Below are 11,184 nucleotides of genomic sequence, written 5' to 3'. Positions count from 1 at the left end.
GCACTAACAATATGGCCGAGTATGAATCTCTGATTTTGGGATTAGAAGCTTTGTTAAAGTTGAAAGCTAGAAACATTGTTGTTTGTGGAGATTCTGAATTGGTAATAAAACAAGTGGAAGGTGCTTACCAAACCAAGGATATAAGGATGAGGGCATATAGAAACTTAGTGTTGGATATGTTGGAAAAGTTTCAGGTTCATACTTTTAGTATCAAAACCAGAGACCAAAACTCTATTACAGAATCTCTTACTGTTTCTGCCAGCCTTTTTATTATTCCTATACACTCTTCCAAAAAATATGAGGTGGAGGTTCGTCACAGACCAGTTATACAAGATAACATCATTAATTGGCAGGTCTTTGAGGATGATCAGCAAGTGAGGAATTTCATTGAGTTAAAGAAAGAATTTCAGAGCACTCAAATGGATCAACAAAATATGTTTGTGGAATCAAAGGAAAGTATGAAGTCTTATAATTAAAAAACAACTTAATTCCAAAAGGTCTCATTCCCCTTGAGAAATTGTTTGATCAAAACAATGTATTCAAAGCACCAAAATTACAAGCTGATGAAGAAGAAGTGGAAAGCTGCAATCTAGGAGATTCAATTGTGCCTAAGATGGTCAAGATTCAAAATTTCTTTCAGCAGATATGAAGACTAAATATGTTGAGATGATGAAAAGGTTCATTGATGTTTTTGCATGGAGCTATGCTGACTTGAAACAATATGATTCCTCAATTATACAACATACCATTCCTATTAAGGAGAATGAAAAGCCTTTCAAGCATAAGTTAAGAAGAATTAATCCTCTTCTTATGCCATTGATTGAAAAAGAAGTGAAAAAACTTTTTGATGCTAAGATTATTGTTCCAGTCAGATTCTCAAATTGGCTTGCTAATTTGGTCCCAGTTAGGAAAAAGAATGGAGAGATCAGGATTTGTATAGACTTCAAAATTTTGAATAAAGCTTCATTGAAAGATAATTATCCTCTTCCAAAGATGGATCTGATTCTGCAAAACGTTGTTGGTTCACAAAGGATGTCTATGCTTGAGGGTTTCTCAGGGTACAACCAGATTCTTGTTCATCCAGGGACCAGAGATCAAGAGAAAACAACCTTCACAACGCCATGGGGAACATTTATGTACACCAAGATGCCTTTTGGTCTCATGAATGCAGGAGCCACTTTCCAGAGAGTAATGGATATTGCTTTTGCTAAAGAAAAGGACAAACCAGTGGTGGTTTATCTTGATGATAGCACAATTTTTTCAAAGAGAGAAGAAGATCATTTGAAGCACCTTGAAAGTGTTTTGCTGAAATGTAGAAGGTTTGGTATTTCTCTTAATCCAACTAAAAGTATTTTTGCTTTAACCTCTGGCAAAATTCTTGGTCATGTCATTTCTAAAGAAGGAATTAGAATTGATCCTAATAGAGTTAGTGCAATTCAAAAGTTAGATCTACCAAGAAGTAGGAAAGAAATTCAATCCTTCCTTGGAAAATTCAACTTTGTTAGACAATTCATTCGTAACTTTGCTGAAGTTGTCAAGAATATAACAAAGATGTTGGAAAAGGGAGTCGACTTTAAGTGGACAGCTGAAGCAAAGAAGTCATTTGAGGAGATCAAGAAGGCACTAACACAAGCACCTGTACTTATCAGCCCTGATTTTACCAAAGAATTCCTTATTTTGACATTTGCTTATGAGGATACAATTGTTGGAGTTCTACCGCAAAAGGGAAGTCAAGGTACTGAACAACCTATTTCTTTCTTTAGCAAGACATTAGCAAATGCTGAACTGAAGTATAATATCCTAGAGAAGCAAGCCTATGCCTTGGTGAAAGCAATAAATGATTTCAGGATCTATGTTTTTCATTCTCACATTGTTGCCTATGTTCCAAATGCTGTTATAAAGGATATTCTAACACAGGCTGATCCAGATGGAAAAAGGGGCAAGTGGATAGAAAAATTGTTAGAGTATGACATTGAGATTAAACCCACAAAGTTGGTAAAGGGTCAAGGCTTAGCCAAGCTACTAACACAATCAAATTTGGACTGTCTTGACATTAACTTGAGTACAGAGATCTCAAGAATTTCTGAAAATGAAGAGGAGTTGGTCCAAATAAATGAAAAATTCTTGGTTTCTGAATGGTACAAGGATGTAGCAATTGTTTTGCAGCATAATAAAGCCCCTGCTAATCTTTCAAAATCGAAAGCCTGATTTGTCAAGGTGAAACCTTTAAGATATTTTGTGTATGACCAAAATTTGTTTTGGAAAGATGCAGGAGGGATATTGTTAAATTGTCTCCTTGAAGAAGAAGCTAATAAAGTAATTGATGAATTTCATAAAGGAGATTGTGGAGGACATCACTATTAGAAAGCTACTGCAAACAAGATCTTGAGGGCTAGATATTTTTGGCCAACTATGTTCAGAGATATCTATAAAAAGGTAGCTACATGTCATGAATGTCAAGTGTTTGAAGGAAAAAGGAAGCTTGTGCCATTGCCTTTGGTTCCTATATGTTGAAGCGCCCTTCTAGCAATGGGGATTAGATTTTATAGGGGAAATTCATCCTCCTTCATCAGGTCAGCATCGCTGGATTCTCACAGCCACTGATTACTTTACCAAATGGATAGAATAAATCCCAACAAGGCAAGCAAATGATTCAGTGATTATCTCTTTCTTAGAAAATAATACATTATCAAGATTTGGTTGCCCAATGAAAATTATAGCTGACAATGCTCAAGCTTTTAAGTCCAAGAAGATGATTAATTCTTTCCATCAGTATCACATTTCTCTTGGAAACTCTACTGCTTATTATCCGCAAAGAAATGGCCTTGCTGAATCATCAAAAAAAATCCTTGTAAGGATCATCAAGAAGCTGCTGTAGGAAAAGAAGAAAGCTTGGCATTTGAAATTGAAGTATGCTTTGTGGGCTGACCGGATTTGTACAAAGAGATCCATTGGGACATCGCCATATGAGTTAGTATACGGTGCTGAAGCCATATTTCCAACATCCCTTGGAGTACCTGTAATGAAGTTGTTTCAAGGATTAGAAGAGGAACCAAACGCTGTACAAAGAAGGATCAATCAGCTGATAGCCTTGCAGGAGAAAAGAAATGAGGTGTATGACAGTCATCAACAAAGTCAGAACAGAATCAAGAGAACATTTGATAAAAAGATCAAAGAAGTTACCTTTCAGATCCATGATAGAGTGTTGAAATGGGAAGCTAGAATTGAAGAAAAAGGTAAGCATGGTAAATTTGAAAATTTGTGGAAAGGGCCATATCAAATTTCTGCTTTTCATGGAAATAACACTTACATTCTGCAAGAGATTGATGGAAAACCATATGTTGGAGGACCTGTCAATGGCAGGTTCCTAAAGCATTATTATTGATCAAAATTTTGCCAGTTTCTCACAACATTGTATATACCCGTTTTATCAGTTTTTCTTTTGTTGCAAATAATGACAAGCTGAACAGAAAGCTCAAGCCCGAGGTGAAGGCCCAAGAAGCTGGAAAGAAATGCTCGTCAAGAAAATCTATGTTTATATTAAAATGGATAAAGAACTGAACCTGCGAGTTCTTAGTGCACTACAGGAGCACACTATCCCAAGTGGAGCCATTGTTATCACTTAAGAATTCTAATGCCAAAATTTCTCACACTAGTTTGATGATAAAGGTCAGTGCTAGTCTAAGTTTGATTTTTGTTTTCCTTAGAGTCTGAGTCTTAGGAGTCTTGAGTCAAATATGCATTCTCATTCATCACTGGTCATTCTCATTCATCACCGGTCTCATAGCCATGTGTCAATTTTGTTTAAAAGTTACTATGTGCCACAAAGCCCTTTAGGTGATTTCGTAGTGCATGTAGTCATTTTGAAGTGTTTTCGCAGCACAAAAATTCTTTTTAGCAATTTTGCAGTGAAACATGTTTTAGGTGATTTCACAACGCGACATGTTTTAGGTGATTTCATAGCGCATAATTCAAAATTTACACTGACTGTGCTATGAAATCAGAGATTCGTGCAATCCGTAACGAATCTTTCCTAACTGTCAAATCTGTCAAGTTCAGTTATGGTTGCATCATTCATTGTCAGCTTATGCACTCCACATATCATGTCCAACCACTTATCTCCATTATTACAGCCACTAGGTACGTTGGTACACACGGATTGCAAGTTCCAAGAAAAGCCAAGTATTCACAGTCTTAATGATGATTGTATTTGTTGCATAAGGAATAAGTCTGCAAGATTTCAATTTGAAAGAATTGTTATCAAGCGAGGCAGCTATCAAGCGAGGAAGTTATCAAGCAAGGCAGAGATTGAAGTTTGAGCAGCGCTAGCATTTCCAACCTCCATTACACTGAATCTTCATGGAGGGATCGACAGAAAGAAAAGACCACAGATCAGGCAGATGTTTGAGAAACGAACCTGAAGGTGTAGACATTCTCTTGAAACACAAAGAAGTTGAGCAGGCATTCAAGCAGGTTGGATGTTGGAATTTTTGGGAGAAACTACACGGAGGTCATGCCCAAACCACCAAGGAATTTGCTTTGAATTTCACAGGGCTGAATTTGAAGGTTGGGATGCTCGAATTGCAAGTCTCACTAGAGGTAATATCCACAGTTACTAAGATTCCAAGGGGACAAGAAACTTGGTTTAAGAATTTCAAATTTGATATGACTCCCTGCAAAGAGTTTTTGAAGCCATAACACATTGACTCAGATTTAAACAAGTCTGTGCCTAGAAATTATGTCAAAGACTCATATGCCAATCTGCTTACTTGTATACAAAGGTACCTTACATATGAAGGCATATATAACTGTTGGCATTATGATACAGGTGTTGTCCTTGATGGCAACTCACTCAGAGGCATGATACAGGTGATGGCAACTTAATCAGATGGCAGATCTAGTGCAGTAGGTCAAGAAAGATATATACGCAGGCTCATTATAACAAATCAGCGTATACACGCGGGTTGGACGTGCCGAAGTCGCGTATGCGTATACACGCAGTTTTATGCATGGAAAAGCACGTACATGTCGGAAAGCTTACCTTTGGTCCGTGGTAGTTAGTCCTCGGTATTTGAACCTATGGTTTTGGACCATGGTATCTCGACAAGTGTGTTGATCCCAAGTATTGGGCTCTTGGTATTGATTTATTATGGTTTTGGACCGTGGTATTGAGCAAGGGCTAAGACTATAAAAGGAGAAGAAGATCATTAGGCAAGAGGGTGTGAAAGTGATGAATATCTGATGAAGTGTGAGATCCAGATGCTGATTATGGGTTGGTGATGCCATGCTTGATCTGAACCAAGGTTGTACTCATGTCGAGGATGATGAACGATGGAACGGGATCTCAAGGCTTGGAATGATTATATGGTTTGTGTATGGATAGACTAGATCTATTGACGCATGTTTATGAATGTTATGTTCTGGGTATGTTTTGATGTCTGAAATAGCTGCAAATCTATAAGTTAGAATTTGCAGATCTGTACGCGGGTTGTATTTGGTAAAAGCGTGTATACATGCAGGTTGGGTTCGTCTGAGTAGCGTATATAGTATGAAGTATGATATTTGAATATGGAGTTGGATCTGGTTGTTATTGCAGAGTTATGTTGTCTGGTGACTGTGTTGTGGACAGGGTTTCAGTATTGGGTGATTCAGAAATTGATGATTCAGGTTGTATTGCAATGATGATTGTTTTATGGATCCAGTATGAAAATGTATGAAACGTGGTCCCGGGAAGATCGTAGAGTTTAGTAGGTCGGCGCTTACGTACTGGTAAACATATCAGCCAGTACAAGAGCCAGGGGGTTGTAGCTCCCTTCCAGGAACAGCTGGAAAACGAGTGAAGGTTGGAGCCTTCTGTAGGCTGGCGCCTACGTACTAGTAAATGGATCGGCTAGTACAAGAGCTAATAGGGTTGTAGCCCTCTGCAGGTTGCAGCCTGCGTGCTGGTAAAGGACTGCACCAGTACATTGTAAAAGAAGTTTCTTATTAAGGAACATAGAAACAAATTGCAGCAGGTGGTTTTCACCCACATTGGATTTCCACCTTATATCATGGTGTTCATGTGTGTGGCTTATGTGTGATGATTTGTTCTAATATACTACTCATGTTTACTGTTAATATGGTTAATAATGTTCTGATGCATTCACTGAGGATAAACCAACTGAATCATAAGATTACTGAATATACGCTAGTTGCAATTAACACAGTCGCGTATATACGCTGATATACTAAACTGATGTCGCATATATGAATCTGAGTATGAAATTGAAAAAGTTTTATTGATCTGATAATACTGATTCACCCCCCCCCCCCCCTCTCAGTATTATTTCCAACAATAATAAGGTGTATTCATATCATTTCAAGCTTTTGCTACATTTCACAAGAAATATATCTATTGATCTACCTTTTTACTTATTTCGTAGCTTAAGTAAAATGTGTGATAAGGTGCAGCTAAGGAAAGAAGCCTGTGAGACCTCATTGTTTCACCATGGTTTGATTAAGTTGATTGTTCTGCATGAAATCCAGAGAGTAGGTAGAGACTGGCCCACATTCATATTCATATCTAGTTTCAAAAACGAGACCGGTCTCAGTCCTCAAGCTGTAAAAGATCTTCCAAAAACAACTGGTCATCAGGCAGAAACAAGATCCAGGAGGTTTTCAAAGTTAAAGGCAAGGAAGCAAGTAAGAGAATCCACCAGGCCACTGACTATCCAGGATACACCCCAGCAGTCCCTTAAAGAGAAAACTCAGGTCAAAGAAAGTGCACATGAATCAAGCACAGGTGAAGGAGTTTAAAGAAGAAGGACTAGGAGCCAGGCAGCTAAAGAAAAAGGTAATTCAGTGATTATTGAAGAAAGCCTTGTTTCAAAGGGAGACTTAAATGACTTACTGCAAGCCATTGATATTGAAGAATCTCCCCTAGTTCAAGCAGATTTGATAGAGTCAGGAAAAGACAAGGCTAAGAGAGTCAAAGCCTCGAAGAAACTCAAGTTTGATGATCAGGTTTATCAATTTGTATTTAAACCAAGGAGACCTATAACAAGGAATTTTAAACAAGTACAGGAGGTACTGCCAAGAGCAGATGAAACAGGGGAGGTAACACAGCTTCATGAAAGAAAGGATAAAGGAAAAGCAGTTACCATTCAAGAAGAAGATAGTGTGGTAGAGTTGAAAAGGAGGTTGGAAATGGCAAACTTTGAAATTGCTAGACTGAAGAAAGATGCCAGGAAATTTGCAATCAAGGAGGCTTATTTCAACCAAATGCAAGCTCGGTGGGAGGACAAAGCATTTCAAATACTCGAAGTGGTTGATTTTAATGTTCAATTCCGTAGCTGGACTGTCCCTTCCATAAAGGAAGCGCAATTCATCAGAAAGGTTAATTCAAACTTGAGAGCTGGGATTAGAGGCATGAAGAAGCAAATTGAAGACTTAAAGATACAATTAGGCGAGCAAAAAGAATCTCCTTAAAGAAATCCCATTTCAAGTAAGGCTATGTTTCAAATTTTAGTGGTTTTGCTTGGTATAATCTTTCTTGAAGAATCATACATTTCCATTCAGTTTTGAAAGGCCTTGGAGCAGTTGAAGAATGTTTAAATAGCAAGAAGTTCAAAATAGCAAAATTTTGGGTTGAAACTATGATTTTGGAATTACACAGCAATTTCATAGCACGCTACGAAACTGCTGAAGAAGATGACTAATGCACAGCAGTTTCGTAGCGCGCTACGAAACTGCTAAAGCTACATAATCTAAACTCAGTCAACCAATTTTGAAATACAAAGGGAAATTTTTTGAAAAAGGAATATCTTCAAGGGATCATCTAAAGCTATCAACTTTCAACAAGGTCAAGACAGGTGGAAGAAACATATATTCGAATCCAACTCTAAACTTTTTTGTTATAAAGTGATCTCATTTACTACAGTCCAAGATATGTCAGACAGTTTGGAGGAGCTTTTGTCTTCACAAAAGGAAACGGTTGATAGCACATCAAGGACCCGGCATTTTGATATGTTTTGTATAATCAAAGATGAAGGGCATAGTTCATTGGATTCGAACATCTTTGAGGAAAACCAAAGGCCGATAAACAGGGGAAATTTTCTATTTTTCAGGGTCAATGGAGAAGATGTGACATTGAAGACCAGTATGGAGCTTTGAACATCCACCATAGCCAAACTAAAAAAGGACCACATGTCAAAGAATGAGAAGGATTGTAATTAAGGCTATTATTAGCATAATATGGAGTTAGACTCCTATTTGATTTAGATCTCTAGAAAGTCTAGTAATAGTTTGTTACATTTAATAGGCAGATACGATTTGAATAGGTGTCATTAGAAGTAGATCTCGAGTTCCCCTCATGCTGGAGGAGGAAGCTCAATTAGGTAGAAGAGCTCTATATATAGGTGAAAGAGAGATGTAATAAGGGTTGGAAATGTATGTAAAAAAGCTCTGATATTTGGCTAATGTAAAGACTCTGTTTTTTTGGTAATACAGTACTGGCTTATGCTTCTCAAGAATCATAGAGAGTTCAATGTATGAGTTTCTTTTGTTGTCTTTTCATGTTACCTACAGTGTTATGAGTATTTGATTACTTAGAAATCACTTGCAGTGTTCTAATTTCATTCATATACTCATAGACTGTCTTTTTTGTGTTTGATGTGCTCTACCTATATTGAAATATGAATGCCTTGACTTTTATGCAAACCCAATCCTACTGTTAATACTAAATCACACATGACCCCATAAGCCCAATGGATACTTGTTAATTTTGTTTCCACCATCTTCATTCCTATTTGTTTCACAAAGAGTTAGCCATCTTGATCATAATCAAAAAACCTTTAATCCTTTGAGAGAGCCCTCTCAGGCTAAGGAGGCTAAACCTTAGCTAAAAGATTGGTTTGAAATAGTTACTTGAAGTCTTCCTAGTCTGAAGCCTTCCAGGGCCTGATTTTGAGATAACATTTTGGTGCGTCTGCCTGGAGCCTGAAGATTATTCATTCCTAAAATCAAGATACTGAACTTCTGAAGGTAGCAGGAGCTCAGAAGATTTTTCGAGGCTGCAATCTACCTTGGTCACTCCATACATTTTCAAAGATTAAAAGGTGGCTTCGAGAGGAAGATATACACGGAGCAATCCTGGCCTAGATACACCTACTCCTGTGGACAATCCAAACACCATTTCAAGGCACAGGCAAAGATCTACTGAAAGACCAGGTACTCCATCTTTTCCAAAATCTTTGCTCTCTGAACTTTCAAAAAGTCTTGAGGACAAAATTGTTGATGATAAGATTCATGACGTTTTTTTGAGGTCTGAAAACGAAGAAGAACTTATTGGAATTATTCTAGATTTACAAAAAAGAGGCATTGATACTTCATCCTTAGTGTCAGAAATAGATAAGGAGGAATTTTGGGAGGTTGTTACTTCTGAATTGCTGTTAGAAGAGGAAGATTTAAATAAACTCAAATAGCTCGATCCTTTTGAAGTCTTACTCAAATCTAAAACTGGTCTACCCCTTCCAAATTGGAGTACATTTGTCAGTGGTCTGCAAAGTCCAAATAGTCCTTTTCGTATTAGTACTTTATCCTTTGCCTCTACTAGTCCTAGTAGCTCTTAGACACTAGCAAAATCCACCTCATATCAGTTCTGGTTCCTCTGTGCCTACAGTACCTGTCATCACTACTCCTCCATTAATTATGGCCGTACCTACTAGGTATGCTCCACTAGCGCTCCCTGCTGTTTTACATGACCTTCCCAGCAAATATGCTGTTAGAATTCCAACATGGGGTGGGGATGAAGACATCACAGCAGAAGAACGTGTAGACAAATTCAATGATTTTGTGGATAGAGAGGAAGTTGATGATGAGGATGTGAAGCTTAGATTGTTTGCACAAACCTTCATTGGAGAGGTTAGAAAATGGTTTAAGGCTCTTACAGCTGGAAGCATTCACAGTTGGGCAGAGTTTGACGATAGTTTTCTAAGGAAATGGAGAAATAGAACTAACCCTGTCCAAGCTCTTACTGAATATAATAATCTTAGAAGAGCTCCTAATGAAACCATCCAAAACTTCTCCAAGAGTTTTAATAAAATATACAATTCCATTCCAGCCCATTTGAAACCTCTTAGGGCCTTGGCACAATTGAGATATGCCGAAGCATTTGATTCTGACTTCTCCCTGTTACTCAAAGAAAGGGATTCTGCTACTATTGCTGACATGCAAAACGATGCAATTAAAGTGGAAGTAAACATGATTGCTGCTAAGAAATCGAAGATGGCAAAAGCTAAACTGAAAGAAGAAGAGAAACCTTCCACTTCAGCTCCAGAAGATAAGTTTGAATCAATGATGAGGACCATGGAAAAATTAATGGATCGGTTAGCTCTTGGGAATACCTCTGCTCCCCCAGCACAACAGGAACCTCAATTTAGGAATCCTCTGTTCAGAAGACCTCAAAATCAGAAAAGGCCAATAGAAAACAGAAATCAACAGCCAGATCCTCCAGTAAGACCTCCTTTCGAGCAAAATTTGGTGGATGAAGAAGATGAACCTGAAATTCCTGAGGAGTCCATCCATTGTCTTGATGAAGAAGTGTCAGGGATTTTCTTGACTAAGGAAGAACATGATGATTCCAGTGTGACCAAACCAGGAGAAGAGACTTCAGACTATTTAAAGGGCTATCAGCATGCTATCTTTGAGATGCAAAAGCAGTACAATCTCAGGAATAGAAATGTGCCCATTACAGAAAACAAAGCACAGCTCAAGAAGGATGCCTCAAAGTCTGTTGAAGATAAGAAGGATAACTCAAAGGTTGCTGAAGGTAAAGATGATTCTCCACCTGGCAAAAAGGATATTCAAGCTCCATCACCTACTAAAGAAGTTGAGAAGATTGTTTATGTTTTTAACGTTGAGAATGAGATTGCAAAAATCAAGATATCAGTCCCCTTTAGTGAAATCCTCAAGGTAGATAGATACAGGAGTAAGATTGTTGAAATGCTCAATTCACAACCAGGAGTAGCTGATATCTTAAATGTACAAGAAGATAATCCTGTTATTTACTTGGGTCCAAGACTTGAAGATGAACAGAATGAAGAGTTTCCTCCTTTCTACATAAGCATTAGCATTCATGATATGACTTTACATAATGCTATGTTATATTCAGGGGCATCTCATAATATTATGCCCAAGGTGATCATG

The sequence above is a fragment of the Pinus tabuliformis genome, chromosome 3_2 (assembly GCF_031772625.1).
Source record: "Pinus tabuliformis cultivar Carrire ecotype Pingquan chromosome 3_2, CPIR1, whole genome shotgun sequence".
NCBI lineage: Eukaryota > Viridiplantae > Streptophyta > Pinopsida > Pinales > Pinaceae > Pinus > Pinus tabuliformis.
This window is presented reverse-complemented; position numbering follows the sequence as displayed.